Here is a 16,623-nt window from a genome sequence, read left to right as displayed (position 1 = left end):
CTTAGTGCCCTTTCCTTAAATAAAGAGTCCATTGACTGCAAATTAAATGGACGCTATCAAACAAAAATTTGCCAGGGGAAAATCTCGAATGTATTTTAGTCATAGCCCTGCATCTTCTAGAAATAATTTTTAAAAGTCAACACTGATGCTATTTGTTTATATTCGGCTTTTCATTCTTATTATGATGATCAGCATCATTCTTCATTTGTAATTACTTCCACCTCTTATTTCTTATGCATGGCTTGGTGGTTCTTTATCTCATGTAATTTGGTGAAGTTATTAACCTCTTTACAACCAAGGATTTGTCCATATTAATGAAATACCTCTGAAGAGACCTAATACATCATCTGTCTGGACAGTTTTCTGCTAGTGATAAAATAATGAGAAATTTTTTTGAAAAATATTTCCCATATTTGGAAAGTTTACCAGTAGAAATATTGCCAGTACTGCATGTAAATGATGCAGTTTTCCTAACTGAGATGTCAGTGAATTATTAGGGTCTGTGGGGACACTACTTTTCCCAACTCTCCTCAGGCTTCTTCAGAGTTTTTTAGGATGTATGTTACTTTCCCGAAAAACCTGTTTTCTGATTATTAGTTTTCTAATTTGAGGAAGGGAAGCCTATTTGCATGTAACTTTCCCCTGTCACTGTTTATCCAAATACCTGGATGGATATTCAAAGCAGATAAGACTGAATTTAGTCTTGGAGATTAAGATGAAGTGGTGGGTGGTTGGGAAAAGTAATATGAAGAAATTGCAATTCACAATGCATCCTGTCATGAGGAAATCTACCTGAAGATTAAAAGTGTTCGCAGCTTTGTGTTCTCCTAGATCTTTCATTACTTCCAAAAAATCTATAAAACTTTTCCTGCAAACCAGATCACTTCTACCTGAGGTTAGCAGGAAGACTGCATGCCCTCATCTGAAATTTAGGCTTAGTTATAGCAAATGTGTCTCCCTGGTGCTATCTCTCCCTGTGAAACTTGGTGACCAGAATCTTTGGGGAGAGGAATGAAGAGCATAGAGGAAAGAGAAAGATCGATTCGATTTGTTGTATTACAAGAGGCTAATTTTTTTTTTTTTTTATTTTCTGGGGGGAATACACCTAGGCAGAGATACAACTAGAAGTTAGCAAGATGTCAAGTGCTTCTTTCCATTTCTGCAAGTTTCAGTAAGAAATTACCCTGCACTTACAAATCTACTCCCTCCCACCCCCAGCTGGGAACATACTAGCTTCCACGGTGCCTCACAGATGGAGGGGAAAGACAGAGAGATGTCAGTACCAACATCCTTACTAACTGTGTGTGGTGGCTGGGAAGTAAAGGGTGAAGGACATGACAGTTTGGCTAAGTCAAGATATGTCTTGAAACTGATATTAAGGAAGAAATTGTCTTTCTTCCTTTATGGTACTTTAAATGCGATCTGAACCCAGAAAGCTAAATAGGGATAAGAATGAAAAACTAAGAAGAAAGTATGCAGAAGATGCGATGCATTATGATACCTTAAATAGTGCCAAGTACGGAGGAAACAAAAATAAAATGTGTTACACATTTTTTTTTCCTTCAACTTTTTTTTTTGGGGGGGGGGGGGGGAGAAGAGGGCCAGCTGGTACATCTCTTTTATTCAAATACAGTGTATTTTAAGATATACTCTGGCTTATCCTTTGGAACTTGAGTATTTTAAATATGTTTAGCAAGCTACTGGATAAGAGAAAGTATCTGTAGTAACAATAGTCTTGAGTAATTCAGAGGTCATTAATCTTTCTCTGATTAACAGCTGTTGTCACTTGGGTATCAAAGATGACCACACTGTCTTCCTCCATGTTTTGTTGTTATGAGAGTAAATGATTCAGGAGCACCTTTATGTACAACTTATAGCAACTTCCATGTGTTGGCCATTCATAGGCTGACACTTTGAGTTCATGATTACCTGGTAGTTTTTCCCCCACCTTCTAATTCACAGTTCGGTTCACTTGGTGGGTGTTCCTTTCAGAGCTGAAGATAGTTTACTTAGAGGAGAGCGCAGAGTGCTTTTTGCTTTGTCAGATATTCTCTGACACAGATAGCTGCAGGTAAATGGTACCCACAGTCCCTCCTGGAATCATTTCTTACATTCAGAGGAAATAAGGTGATGGAAAACATGCGTGCTTTCAGGTGGGAGATAATAATTCAATTGCTGATGCATTTGTGATGTGCAGTGTAGTTTTTCAGGTCCACTTCTGCCAGATGTGCAAACCATAACAGTTCAAATACAGTCTTTTACCTATAATAAGCTGAATTTGGCTCTGGCATTAGTTCTAATTATTTAAAGTTGCAAAACAACTTTTTTGCCTTTTTTTTTTAACCCTATACAAAGGACAGAGCTGCTAGTGTTGCAAAATAATTGAGTTAGAGCCTGCTGCTAATCATCAAAAGATGATTAGTTTCTTGTGTTTATGTGTGTTCTGAAGTGAATTCAACCAATCTATTATGTGTGTTTTGTGTTCCTAGGGATGCAGTATTTTTATGTGGAACTTGCAAAAGCAGACACAGTTCACTGATGTTTATTAGTGACCTTGTCTTGTCCTCTGAATTATGGACACTCTGCTTTGAACATGGGGAAATGCTACTAGCAGTCATTATGTGGATGTTCTTTTTTTGTAGTTGTTTAACCTCTCCAAGGCCCCGCTGTAGTTCTAGATGTAGAAAAAAAGAGAAACTGAATTATGAGTGTTTAAAGCTGAAATATTTATAGAAGCAGTTTTTTATTTAAAAATAGCATTTGTGCCTGAGAAGATCAGATGTACCACTTCAGTATGAAAAACAAAACCAGATTTTAGTTGATATTATTAATAGAAATTGCATGAAATTTGATAATGTAATTTAGCTGAAAATATTTTCTTCCAGTCTAGGTTTTGGAGTGTTTTTGTGTTACTAAATGTTATAAAGAAAAAAAAAAAGATTTTGTATTTTTTAGAGATTGAAAGGACAAATAGTTGAATTATTGTTTATTAAAGAAAGAAATATATTGAGGGTCAGAACATACACCTTAGAAATGAGACCTTTCAAATTAAAACAGAGGCAAGTGATATTAGAAAAATAATTTTGCATACTATGGGAAGATGGGATTCCCATCTATCAGCAACAAAGTGCTATAAATTAAGATGAAAGTATGTTCTAGAAAAGATTCAAATTAAAACCTGGATTATTTAGGATCAAAAGTTTCAATAATTGCCTGTGAGAAGCTTACACAGACTTTCAAAATCCATCCTTATTAAAAATGGCAACAATACGTGGAATCCTGAAATCATTATTGATTTTTAAGTCACTTTTTGGGTTGATTAACACTTCATTTGAATGAATGTACTGCAGGGTGTGGCCCAATTGATATTAAGGTGATGGCAATCATTAGTGCTCTGGTATCAAGTATATCCAAATTTGGGACATTTGGAAATGCTTCCCCATTTGAGAAATCATATATTAATGAGATTGAAAGAGTAAAAAAAGTATCCTGTATTTTTATTTTAAGGCTCAGGCAAAGAATGTAACATACTGTGGTATTTTTCAGCTCAATTAAAGAAACTCTTGCACTTTCTTTGTAAAATGCTAAACTGTGATAGGGAGTAAAATAAGTAACTGTCATGAGTTAGTGCTTTGACTTTTCAAATACTACCCTAGAGCACACTTGGCAGGGCATGGGAGGGTGTGGGGGAAGTGCCCTTAGAACAACAATCCACAAGTCCAAATCAAAAAGGTAAACTTGAATGTGTTTTGAAGAGCAGTTTTGCTCCACATTCTTTAATATTTGAAAACATTCCCAGTACTGTGGCAACTCTCTCAAATAAAAATTTGAAGAGAAAAAGTCTGCCTAAAACTTTAGGTACCAACCATGGAAACCAAAGCCTGTCTGAAGAAAGATAAATTCTTGCTTCATGTTTCCTTAGAATGACTTGCATCCTTCTCCCCCAAAAAAACGTGAAGCAGCACTCTTGATTAGTCAAGAGAAGGCAGCATGCAACCATTAATATTAACTGTATTGCATCACACCATCTGGCTCCACCAGCTTGGAAATGATGGCCTGTATTCTTTAGTCACAGCTGACAGGAAACAGCAAATTAATTGGAAGTACAATTGTGATTTACCTTTTACCCCTTACTCTTGAATCCCCATGGTCTACCATTCACTTTGCCTTTGAAAGGCCAAATACTTCTAACTATATTGGTTTATCTATTAAGGAGAGAATATTTGTTGTATACTAGAGCACTAAGTATACAAAGAAAAACAAAAGCAGGTGGAAGGTGGTGTAGAACTTAAGTTTTCTTTTAAAAAAACCAAACTTTTTATTTTTAACTACAGAGATGAAGGAATATACTCTTCTGTAAGCTTTTCTGTGAGGGTCCATTTAACATTTACTCTGAGGTATTTATGGACAGAGAAAGGAATGTTAGCCTGTGAGAATACTGTTAGGCAGCCACCTACTCTTCTTATTATTTTCTAAGACATAATTGACCGCATACCCTTACTTTATTTGAAAATACATTTGATCTTACCTCTGTAAGTATAGTTTTGCTACAAACAAGTTTCCAAAATCCTTGCAATTTAATCTGGTTGAACCTCTGCATAAAGAACAAGATCTTATTCGATGTCTTCATAGATGCTCCAAAGATTAATTAGCCCATGCTTTGTAATGCTTTAAAGAGTTAAAAATGCTATGTAAGCATTATAATTTGCTTCTTCACTCTAGAGTAGTCCAGCTTTTAATTGCTCTGCTTGCCGTATTACCAGGAATTGAACTCTTGCAAAATAAGCAAAATCAGTCATAGTTATTAATCGAATGAGACTTCAAGTAGAAGTCAGGGTGACACCAGATGTAGTAAAGCTAATGAGCAGATTGCATTTTTCTCCTGGAATAAGTACTGAGCTGACAAAACTATATGCTTTGGGTTTCACTGTGCTGCCTAGTATGCTACCTTCCTGCAGCTCTAAATACATCTCAACATTAAATACAGCTCAATGACTTATGGTCATTATAGATCTCACTGAACTTTGAGTGAAGTTTAGAAGACCAAGCTAATTTCCTGTTCTGATAATTATATTCTGACAACATCCTTACAATAGCTAAATAATTTCACATGGCATTTTTCTCAAAGTTATAGTGGTGTCTCAAAGTATGGTGTGGTGTTAATTCAAAACGAAGCTTTAGCTCAAATGTCAAGTCTATCTTTGTGACTAGTAAAATTATTTTTAAACAATTTCTGTGTGCTCTGAAGTTTTTCGGATGCAAGACACTCTAAATATCATCAGGGACTGTAGTTGATACTGCTGCAGACTATAGGAGCTTGATCTCAAGGACTGAGATACGTAGAACATGGGGAGTCACGAGCATGTTCTTAACTAGTGCCAGAACATCAGCTCAAGCTGATTGCTCCTTTGTGTCACTCTTAGGGCAAGAGCGTGATTCATCACTTCCATTTTGCTGAATACTGAAGTGCAGATGTATCTTTCTGGGTTAGATTTTACTTCCATTGAAGACTAAATGACATCCTGATCTCATTTGTAATAATGTAAGTTGGGAGTAATTTGGTAAAACTGATTGACCTACATCAGTATAATTCTTGTATGAGATCTTGTCAGATTCAACAGCTTCACTGGAAATAGGTGTGGTTTTAGAAAATATATATATTGAGTTTCTCTGAAAAGTATGTGGGTTTCCCATGCACTAAGGAGCATGTCTGGATTCTGATTGTTATTCACTGGTAGAATACTTGTAAAATAAATCCACAGAATACGTTCAAGCCATGTGCTCTTCCTGTGTGAAAGTTCAGGCATGATGTAGCTTTCAGTGAATGATTAGACTTGACCATGAGCCTGCTTCCATTTTGAAAATAATACCATCTGCCATTCTTTCATAGTGTGCTTGTTCCTCTATCTTTGTAACTCTCTTGATGACTACATTGTTTTGATATGCTAGGCCAGTTAAGCTGCAAAAATCTAGTTTAAAAATAGCTGTATGATTTTTTAAAATGATTTTTTAAAACTGGAGGAGCACTGAAGAAAAAATTGTTTATATATGGTTATAAATCTATTTCTGTAGTTTTATTTCTGGTAAGCTGAAGCTATCTGATACACTAGAGTAGCACAAAAAGGAAGACTTGTATAAGTATAGATACGGAGTCATTTCAGGCTGTGGACAGGATGATCTTACTGGCATGTCTTTGGGTCACTGAAACAAGCAGGATTTGTTTTGGGGTTTTTTTTTGTGTTTGTTTTTTCTCTGTAGCATTCTTATACCAACCTATTTTATTTTGAGAACGGAATTTCTTTTTCAGTTTCTTCCTTCTTCAATTAATTGATGTCTTTCATGTCTAGACATCAGTTAGGCTGTAAAACAGCAGTACAGTAATGTACAGCTAAATACAGATATTCAAAATGTGAAGTCTGTCAGTCCGTCCCCTGGGCACGAGTCGGTGCCTGTTCATGTTAGAACAACAGCCACATGTCTTATTAAATCAGGTACTCTTTGTGCAGCCCGTGTCCTGTGCATTTCCTCTGCTCTGTACTGCATAAGCTCCACTGTTGTGCTTGTGCTGATAAGAGTTCCTTCCTCAGGCTGCAGTGAAAACCAGCAGCTCCTGTTGTGCGTGGTAGCTATGGACTTGAATGGAAGAGAAACGGAATCAGAGGGTTGGTTGTAAGAGTCCTATATTATTTAAATATTCATTTTCTACCTTCTCAAACTCTACCAATCTGGAACTCGCAGACTACATGTTACCTTTGGGATTGACAGGCAGCACTGACCAGTAGAAAGCTTCAAATGTCGATACCTCCATTTTCCTGCCTTCCTCCAAAGTTCAAGCTGTGTTTCTTCAGGAGATGGCAGCAGATGATACAGTAATTGTAAAAGTCAGAGACTCTCCTACGAGACTGAAGAGAAAAAAAAATTAAAATCCTTATTTCTGTCCAACAGTTACTCAGTTAAATAACAGAATGATCAAGCCTTTTGCATTATGATGATACAGATGGTACTGAGTAAGATTTTGAGCTTTTTGTGTCCTTTTGACGCAACAGAAGTACCCTCCAGACTAAAGGAGAATGGTAAAGTACAGTTGAAACTGAATGAACAGTTTTGTTTCACCTGTTCTTGTTTCATAATTGCAGTATATCAATAGACATTTTATACTAATTACAATAAAAGAAACACCACTGAAGTCTTGTTAAAATGTTGGCATTCTTACCCCTTTCAGTCTTGGAAACAAACCAGCCTATGTTGGAAGGGACCTCAGGAGGTCACCTACTCCAACCTCCTGGTTGAAACAGGGACCAGGTTGTTTAGGGTTTTGTCCAGTTGTCTTTGAAAATCTCCAAATGCATCATTTTCTCAGTTGCCCTTCTGAGAAACTTGGTCCAGTGCCTGACAGCTCTCAGGGTTAAAAAATGTTTTCTTTATGTCAAGTTGGACCATCCTGTGTTTTAGTTTATGACCATTGTCATTTGTATCTGGTGTAAAGAGCCTGGCTCTGTTTTGCGATGGAAGTCTGGAAGAAGAAACTAAGGAACTGGACAGAGAGAATTCTTCAGAGATTTAGTTGTTAAGGAGCTAGATCTGTAATATTCATCTTGCTTTCACTCACAGACCCTTCTTCTAATGTCAGAAAACTCGAATTGTCTCATGGAAACACAAATAAATGAGATATAAAGGACATCTCCTGAAAAGGCAATCGGAGGAAAAAGCAGAAATGTGACCTCTTCTGTTCTCTTTACAGCTTGTTGCTTGAGCAACATCGGGTCAGACATTTATTCTGTTTTCCCAATTTATAAGATTACTTATGATTTTATCCGTTTGTTTAATGTCCAAAATTCTGGATAAGGATCAAGGCTTGAGTTCTTTATAACTCCTGCATTTTCTGATTTAAGAAAACAAGACAGAAAAGTGAGAAGGAAAGGTCAGGAAGGAGGGATAGCGGCAAGGAATGGAATGATGCAATTGCATATACTTGCTATATGTGTAATTGGTATGAATTTTCCATTTATTTATTTTTTTAATTAAAAAACAATTAGTTTTTCCTCCTGTAGTGTGAAAGAGGAAATTAAATAAAGACTGAAAAATTCCATGGTGCTCTGCAAGATGGTGAGTTATGAATAACCGCTCGAGCAACCTTAGCCTCTGGCGTACCCTATTCTGAGATCCACCTACTTTGTTACCTTGCGGAATGGTGTAGTCTTGATCAGCTGGTGAGAAAGCAGATTTTTGCCCTCAGTGTAAACTATTATTATTTTAAGTTCTAATAAAAGGTGGTCTTCCTGTAACTGTCACTTATTCTTACCCTAAATCAAAGAGGATATTAAACCTGATCTGGAAAACTTACTCGTTGCGATGCATTTCTTTTATAGCAAAAAACCCTGCCTTTTTGTTGTTGTTGTTATTGTGGCTTTGTTCTTTGTTTGGTGGGGTTTGGGGGCTTTCTTTTTGTTTGTTTTGTTTCTTCTTGTGCATCTCTCTGTGTGTGTTAGGAGCTTAGCTTGGACATTCTTGTCTCATGGAGCTCTTGAGAGGTAACTCATAAACTGGTGTACACATTGATGGCATTATAAAATGACTAAACTCTTAACTATTTATGTTAAGGAAAGATAAATACTTCCTTCGGAACATGTAGAACTAGCGAGTAAAGATTTTAGAGTTGTTTATTTCTTTCATATTGTTTGTCTGCATGTTTAAGCAAAGATGGGAAGAAATGAAAGGGGAGATAAATAAACTGTTCTGATTGCGTGCTGGAGGGGTAGTTTAAATAACAGTATAACATTTTTCTCCTCTTCTAAAGCTACAGATTTTTTTGAGAAACTGCAAATGTAACAAACACCTCTTAAGCTATGTTGATTCAAATCTTACCTTACTGTATTATCCCTCAAATCAATCAATGCTCTCAACTTTGCTGCCTGTCATTTGACCTATTTTACTACTTCTATTCCATCAAGGTTCCACTGCAGCTAAAGAAACTTTCATAAGGAAAGTTATAAGGAAAACATATTCAGAAAACCACGTGTTACGTATTGCTATAAGTACTTGGACTATTCAGCAAATATTGTGGAGTTTACAAACAGTGATAGCCACACAACCACTTTAAAATTAAAGCTATTTGAATAATCGTGTGTAAGCCCACATCCATGCAATTGGAGTGGATTTGATTTATAGAGTGTTCAGGAAGCTTTCCAGGATGCCTTTGATATCTCTCTAGCAAAAGACACTTTGAAACACTTTATATCACACTTCCAGAACTTCTGTAACACTTAAAGTCCCACTAAATGAGCTTTTGGAGATTCCATGAGAATGATTAGTCAAGATGGAACCATAATGAAATGTGAAGTTTTAAAGTTGATGATTTTACCAATTCAATTAGGGTATGTGTAGCATTCACTTGGGGTGTTTGATGAAGATTTTTATGGAAATAAAGCGAGTTATTTTGAGCAATCTATTGGAACTAACTTTGTTTTAAAGGATGATTTGTGAAGAAGGGCTTGAAATCACTTGAATGCAAGGTTTAGGTGGTACTGCAATAACCCTAGGCTGACTATAGCCTGTGGCCATACAATTCTGGAAACTGAGGTTGAAATAAGACATTGCTACATGTTGAAGTTGTCTTTAACTTAGCACCCGTTTGAACTGACCACCAAATTGTCATTCGGCTAAACACAATTACCAGTCATTTTAGCAGAAGGCAGTGGGAGAAACGCAAGCTGTAGAGCAGATTTTAAGATTACGTGAATGAAAGCTGCTGCAGTTGAAACAGAGGCTGATTGCTGGGAGAGTTGTGATTTTCTGCATTTTGGAAAGAAATGATCATTAAAAAAGCCAGAAGAAAACTACAAAGATTGTGTTATAACCAGATATACTTACTAAGCAAATTTAGCCCTTCAGGGTAGAAATTGTGCAAAATTAAATGCTTGACATTGTATGCAAGGCAAATACCACAGTAACTGACTATACTAACCAATTAATCTAATCATCTTCCTCATGGCTGATATGTAAGACCATGTATTTTTAGACCATTTTATCTCATTAGTGGTTATTGTAGATCCTCCAAAATCTGACAGAATTCCAAATTGTTGGCTTCCTTGAGTTTGTCAATAATTTTCTGCGTTGACAAAGCAGATTTAGAAATTCTGAGACTTTAAATGCCAAAAGAGAAGAAAGGAACTTGGTCTTATAGCCCACTCCTACATTTCTTTTTTTAGCTGAGTTTATGATCTTTATACTTGGAATTGGTTGTACTGCCTAAATATATTTCTCTGCATTACCTTCTTATTTTGACCTTGTGTAGTTTTCATTGTTTAATAATTAGATCCACTGAGGTTTCCAAATGCCAGCGTCCTGTAATCCTTCTAATGACTGTAAAGTCTTCCTCAAGAGCTTGCAAAAATTTACTCTTTGAAGAATGTATCCCTTCCAAAGAAAAGAAAAAAGTCCTTCATTGTACTTGCCCTACATCTCTACTTACACGTGGTGCTTAGTTACAGACAGGATACAGACTACGTATTCCTGAGAATTTTGTAGAACTATGTTAGAAGATTAGAATGGTAATAACTTGTTCATTTTTGTTGTGTAAGCAGTGGCAAGTATCTAAGATACCCTCAGCAGTTTGCATAGTGAATGTTTTTTTGGGCAAAGTGTAGGCTGATTAGATTAAAAATTAATTTTTCATTGTAGATCTCCTAGTAGACATTATTAGATCATGTTGCTTGTTTGAATGATGATTTTAGAGTATTATTAGTAGTAATTATTTTTTTTATTATGTGGGTTTTTTTGTTTTGTTTTTCATTGGCAGCAGGTAATGATGGATTGCTGAGTTTAAATCTCTCTGTATCAGTACATATCAAATCTAGATAGGCCAAATTATTTCTTATCTAAAACAGAAACAGTGCAACACTTTTTATTAGGTTCAAGTCTTTTCCTTAAGCTTTTGTGGCAGAGTTAACAATTGACCTTTTCCCTTTTTGAGGAACAAAGACTACTTCTGTTTTGAAATTCTGGAAAGGTGTTAGACCTTCCTCAGTTCACTAATCAGTGCTGTGGCTCGGTGTCCATGATGGTGATGGCATAGTGAAAACTGTCACAAGTTCTCTTCAAGTTTGATAAGCATTTGGATTTTACTTGGAGTAAATGTCTGTTGTATGTTCAAGCATTTGTTTGCTACACTTCAAGTTTGTGCATGAATTCATAAAATGCCACAGAGTAATCATGAAATACTAATCACCTATTTACAAGGATAAATGGCGAGGTCTTTCATTTCTGCAATTGAAATTAAAAAAAATCACCACTGCCACCACCCACTGAAATCACAGGTCGCAGTTGAAAGCTAATGTATCTAGCAAGATTTGAATAAACTACACTTTCACATATCCAAGTTACTTTCTAGAAGTTTCTGCCCTCTAGAAAATTGAAACCTACTTAGAAGCACAGAATAGTTTGGGTTGGAAGGCACCTTAAAGATCATCTAGTTCCAAACCCTCTGCCATGGGCAGGGACACCTCCCACCAGACCAGGTTGCTTCAAAGCCCCATCCAACCTGGCCTTGAACCCCTCCAGGGATGGGGCAGCCACAGCTGCTCTGGGCAACCTGTTCCAGTGTCTCACCACTCTCACAGTAAAGAATTTCTTCTCAATATCTAATATAAATCTACTCTCTTACAGTTTAAAACTCTTACCCCCCATCCTATCACCACATTCTCTGATAAAGAGTCCCTCCCCATCTTTCCCTGTAGGTTACCTTTAGGTACTGGAAAGGTCTATAGTGTCTTCCCTGAGCCTTTTCTTCTCCAGGCTGAACAACCCCAACTCTCTCAGCCTGTCTTCATAGGAGAGGGGCTCCAGCCCTCTGATCATCTTTGTGGCCCTCCTCTGGACTTGCTCCAACAGCTCCATGTCCTTCTTATGCTGGGGGCTCCAGAGCTGGACATAGTACTTAAAGGCTATCACTTTCATCTACTTAATTCTCTGTCTAATGACATTTTATTCTAATTACTGGCTACCTTCCTACCTGGTTATCAGTTATTTCATTCTTTCCTTTTTTCCCCCTTTGATCTAATATTTTCCATTGTTTGCCAATACTAGGCCTTAATATGCTTTAGCAGACCATAGAAATATCCTGATAAATCTTACAATTTTCCTTTTAACTTTCTGTAGTTGCTTGTTGACATTTGAATGCAAATGTAAAAGCTAGTGACTTAAATTTCAAAACCAAATAACCGCTCCTATTAATTTCAGTGTGAGAAATACAGCTAAATTTTCCAAGGTGACATTGCAAATCAGTCTTTCTGACTGTATAAAATTTCAAAAGTCCCTGTGCATATGGCACTATTCCAGATTTTAAGAAATGAAATCACCTAAAAATCAACTTTCCTTTTCTCTTCCATCCCTGATCTCTTTTGTTCTTGAGAAAGTCTCCTGTGTTCTAGCTAGTTGATAGTTTTGAAAGGTCTGCAGTTTCCTGACCACACTTTGAATAGCTTTTGATAGAACTATGAATTGCTTTCATTCCAATTAAAATAAAGCAACAAAAAAAATTCAAATAAAGATCACTTTTAGTAATCCATACTCATAAATATGAACAAGTATGACATGATGATTCTTTTAATGTACCCAGGATGAATTAGGCTATCACTTTGGCTTTGAATGGTCCAAAAGAAACAAACACCAGACAGAAACCAGAATTATTGATGTGTTTGCCTTTGAAAAAAGGAAAGCCTAAGTCTTTGTGCAAAGATCACACTGTGTTTAGAGCCCATTTATTTAAATCAGTGACAAAAAAAAAAAATCCCCATAGTTTTCAGTGCAAGAAAGTGCTGATTCTTATGGGAAGCCTTCTCTATTTGTTGGCGGAGGTGCAAAACCTTAAATCTGGGGGGGAAAAAATACCTTTCAGCAAAGTAATAAAGAGCTCTGGCACTGGTTATCTGAGCTGGCCCTGGAAAGAATCACATTCGTATTGTGAGCCTTATTACTATTTTGGGGGATAAATACATTTCTTTTCCACTTTTGAATAATTTACTTTCTTATTTTATAGTAAAAGGCGTTACTGCCAAAATAGTGTGAACATAATCTACTGCAATTAGCTAGCTAGATAACTTATGCAGTAGACCCAATGAAAACCCTAGATCATTTAAAATGTACTGAGACTGCTTAAAAAAGCCTTAGGAATAATTTTATAAGTTATAAAAGTAGTTCGATGCAGAGTTATTGTATGCTTTTGTCTGCTTTCATCCCAGTGCTTTCTAGCCCCATCTTTAAATACAGCATGACAGTAACTCTTCCTTTTTGAATTAAGGAAACATTCTCCTGCACAACCTATTTGGGAGATTTCTGTTCTGAAGATGGATGTGGGTTCTGATACTGGATTTTGAAGAAGTTGTTGTGCCCAGTGTACTCTATATATGGCTGGGTAAGAGAGAAGGAGTATTACATTGTACACAGAACAAAAAAATTCTTGACACGCAGAATGGACTGTTGCATGTTCACATTATGCACCCTACAAATCATCTTTGACACTTTGTGACTTTAAATAGCTGTTTCTCAGAAATCTCTGTCTTGGTGCTTTATATGGCTCTCATTACTATTGTTCTCAGAGCAATTGCAGAACATTTTTTCACCTCCTAGCATTCCTGTGGGGTAGAAAACTAGTATCTTCACTTTAGAGCTGGCTTAAGACTGAACATAATTGGACCATTTGTCGGATCTATAGTCATCTTCTTAGAGGAGGTCTACAAGCATGGATTCAGTCTGGTGTGAGATACCCTTGTGTCTGATCATTAGACTGTCCATCTTGCCTCTAAATCTGCTGGCTGCCATATCGCTCAGGGGCTAAGAACTTTCTAATTGTTTTTGTATTGAAAGAATAAATCTTTCATAAATATTTTAAGATCTTTCGCTCACTTATGTTCTCATCTTTGGGCTCTGTGTGTATGAGGATCTAGCTCTGAAGAAGGCTAAGCTTGCTTCCTTTTCAGAAGGCCTTAAAGCTTTTCGGAGCATTGGTCGTTCAAAAATAATAGAAAGCCTTCTAATTTTCTTAGGCTGTACACTCTGCCTTTAGGATCCTGGCCCAGAATGTACCAAATCAGAGAACTCAGGATTTCAGAGGCCATGCAGGGAAGGGCTCTTGTCCTTCATGACATCTTCAAAGTGCTGCTCTGGAATCCTTAAAAAAAAATCCCTTCTTCTGTAGTACTTCTATGAAGAATGGAAAGGAATTGTAAAGAATGGAAAGAAACAAATTTTAGGCCAAATGAATTTTCCAGATTTCTGGGGAGGGTAACAGCTTGTCTTCCTTCTTGAGAGAATTATTATTAAATGTGAATTTCAGTAATTGCACTATTAAGAAAAAACCATACAAGCACCTTTACTTCAAATGCTACCTCTTTACCTGTTTTCACAAACTATGTCTTCTTAGTGTTCTTTGGCAGAAGAAATACTTTAGGGGAAGGTGAGATTTTCTCTCTTGTGTCACCTGATTCTCCTTCATTAGCAGGATCTTTCCATCTTAATCCTACAATCAGTTTCTTTCCACTTCCTGTATAGAAAGTTATTTGCATCAGAATTGCTGAGTAAGGACACCTCAATTTATAGTAGAATGTTATTTATGCTGAAGATATTAATGCCAGCTAATATTCTTGTTTCTTGTTCTATTTCTCTTCCGTATTTGATTTTTGGTAATTGGCCCAACTTGTGTCCCGCTATGGGAACTTGGCAGAGAGAGAGGGATATAGAACAGAGAAAAAGATTTGTAGGTGGCAGGGACAGCTTGTGTATGTGGCTGCATATGTATGTGAGCTGGCATAAAGCAAGGCTATGTGGCTGGGAGCTGTGTAACTATTACTGTATAGAAATCCTTATCTATCTGAGATTGTGACCCAAGAAGGGCAAAAGAAATGTTTACGGGTGCCCCACTGGTGTTCGATTTCTGTACAAGAGTGATCAGCGTGCACTTAATTACTTCCCCAGAGATTATATCCATGCAAGGGTGAATCATGCAACTCTTGCTTGACTCATGGCTGGGAAAAAAATGGAGTTAGCACAGTCCAAAATGGCCTGGATTTGTGGTCTCGAGGAGAAAAATAAAACGTATATTTACACAACAGATGTAGGTAGTGAAGGATTTGCCGTTCAGTCCTTCTTATAATGGTGAAGGAAGGACTTTTTTTTTAAACAAAAAGGCAACTTAAATTGAAAGTTAATATATTGCCATTCCACCTCTAGTTGTGATCTTGCTTGATCTGGTGAGTTAAACGGGGAAAGTGCATGTGACATTATTAGACAAAAACTAGGCAATAGAGGACAGAGTATTTTAATTGCTCAGAGGAACCCTTCCTCCTGAGTCAGAAATAAAGCTGCATCTCTACATGGTGTCAATGGCAGTATGTTGGTGGTGAATTCGCCTTTGAATAACATCTAACGCAGAAGTTGTGATGATCAGTGGTTATTAGAAACCAAAATGACCTTTTTTTAGGACAAGTGCTTTGGCTGCATCCAGTTTTTGGTAAGTGCTTTGCATCTGTTCCAGTTTTTCTTGTAGTTCTGAGTGGAAGTGTTGTTTTCTTGTTTCTTTGCCTAAATCTGTTAGATGGTGGTGTTTTCTATTATATTTTGGGTTCCATCTGAGAGACAGCTCATTTAAAGTGGTGGGGGGAAAGCCTCTACAAGAGACGGATATTTGATGCATCCCACTGAAATCCATTTGTAGGGAAGGCACTATGTTCATTCAAAAGTAATTCCTTTATAGGGGTATTACTGACTTTAAGACACTCTCTTCCCAGTTGGAATGGGAAGCCACTGGAAAGGAAAGAACCAGTGTGTTTTGAGTTCCACAAATAGTATTGCGTACATGGGGTGTTAAATGGCTTCTCTTGCTATCAGGAGAATTTACAGCCCCAGGTTTGCAGGTAGGACAGGATATTCTGGACGTTCACCCCCATATAAGTCAGAGTGGGTTAGTTTCTCCAGGTTGTGGCAGTTTCCGCAGCGGTTCCTGAGGGGCTTTTTTTGAACTCTGCCTCTCTTGTTTAACATGGCAGCTCGGAGAGTCCAGATACATTTAACACGTACCGCATTCAGTTCGCATTTGGTTTTAAAGAAGTCATTTTTGCTCTCTGCGGAGGCTTCAATTATAGAGGGCCAAAACGACGGGCGTAATTAAGGCGAGCGGTGGGATACCAAGCGGAGAGCGCTTTGGCGTTTCCACCGCCGAGGATTTCGCTAAATCCTAGCTTGATTAATCTGTTTAAACATCTGTGCCATCCTCTCGTCTCTGCAACTTATCCCCGGGTATCTCTTTCCCTTCCGCTGCCTGCCCGCCCTTGCCGGTGCCTGCCTGCTCCTAACGCATCCAGCACCGACCGCCGAAACGCTCCCAACACGATGCCTTCCCGGTAACCGACGCTTCGGCGGATGATCTTGTCCTCCTTGAAATGCAGCTCACAGTCGCCTTCCGTAGCGGAACCGCAGGGCAGAGCCCACAATAATTGAGAAACCGGATCGAAGCGGGGCCCGGAGGACGCCGGCAGCTCCGGGAGGGGAGGGTGGCGAGCCCGGCTCTGTGCCACCGAGCCACCCTGTTGCCACCGAGCCATCCTGCTGCCACTGTCCCCCCCCCCCCCC

At 37.7% G+C, this 16,623-nt stretch overlaps 1 protein-coding gene across 12 annotated transcripts in view; it reads left to right on the top strand.

Moving 5' to 3' along the window:
* CACNA1C (calcium channel, voltage-dependent, L type, alpha 1C subunit) overlaps positions 1-16,623 on the top strand; it is a 504,338-nt gene that overhangs the window by 31,550 nt on the left and 456,165 nt on the right. The gene's annotated exons all lie outside the window — the stretch shown is intronic.

The sequence above is a fragment of the Calidris pugnax genome, unplaced genomic scaffold (genome assembly GCF_001431845.1).
Source record: "Calidris pugnax isolate Ruff unplaced genomic scaffold, ASM143184v1 scaffold1, whole genome shotgun sequence".
Taxonomy (NCBI): Eukaryota; Metazoa; Chordata; class Aves; order Charadriiformes; family Scolopacidae; genus Calidris; species Calidris pugnax.
This window is presented reverse-complemented; position numbering and strand designations above follow the sequence as displayed.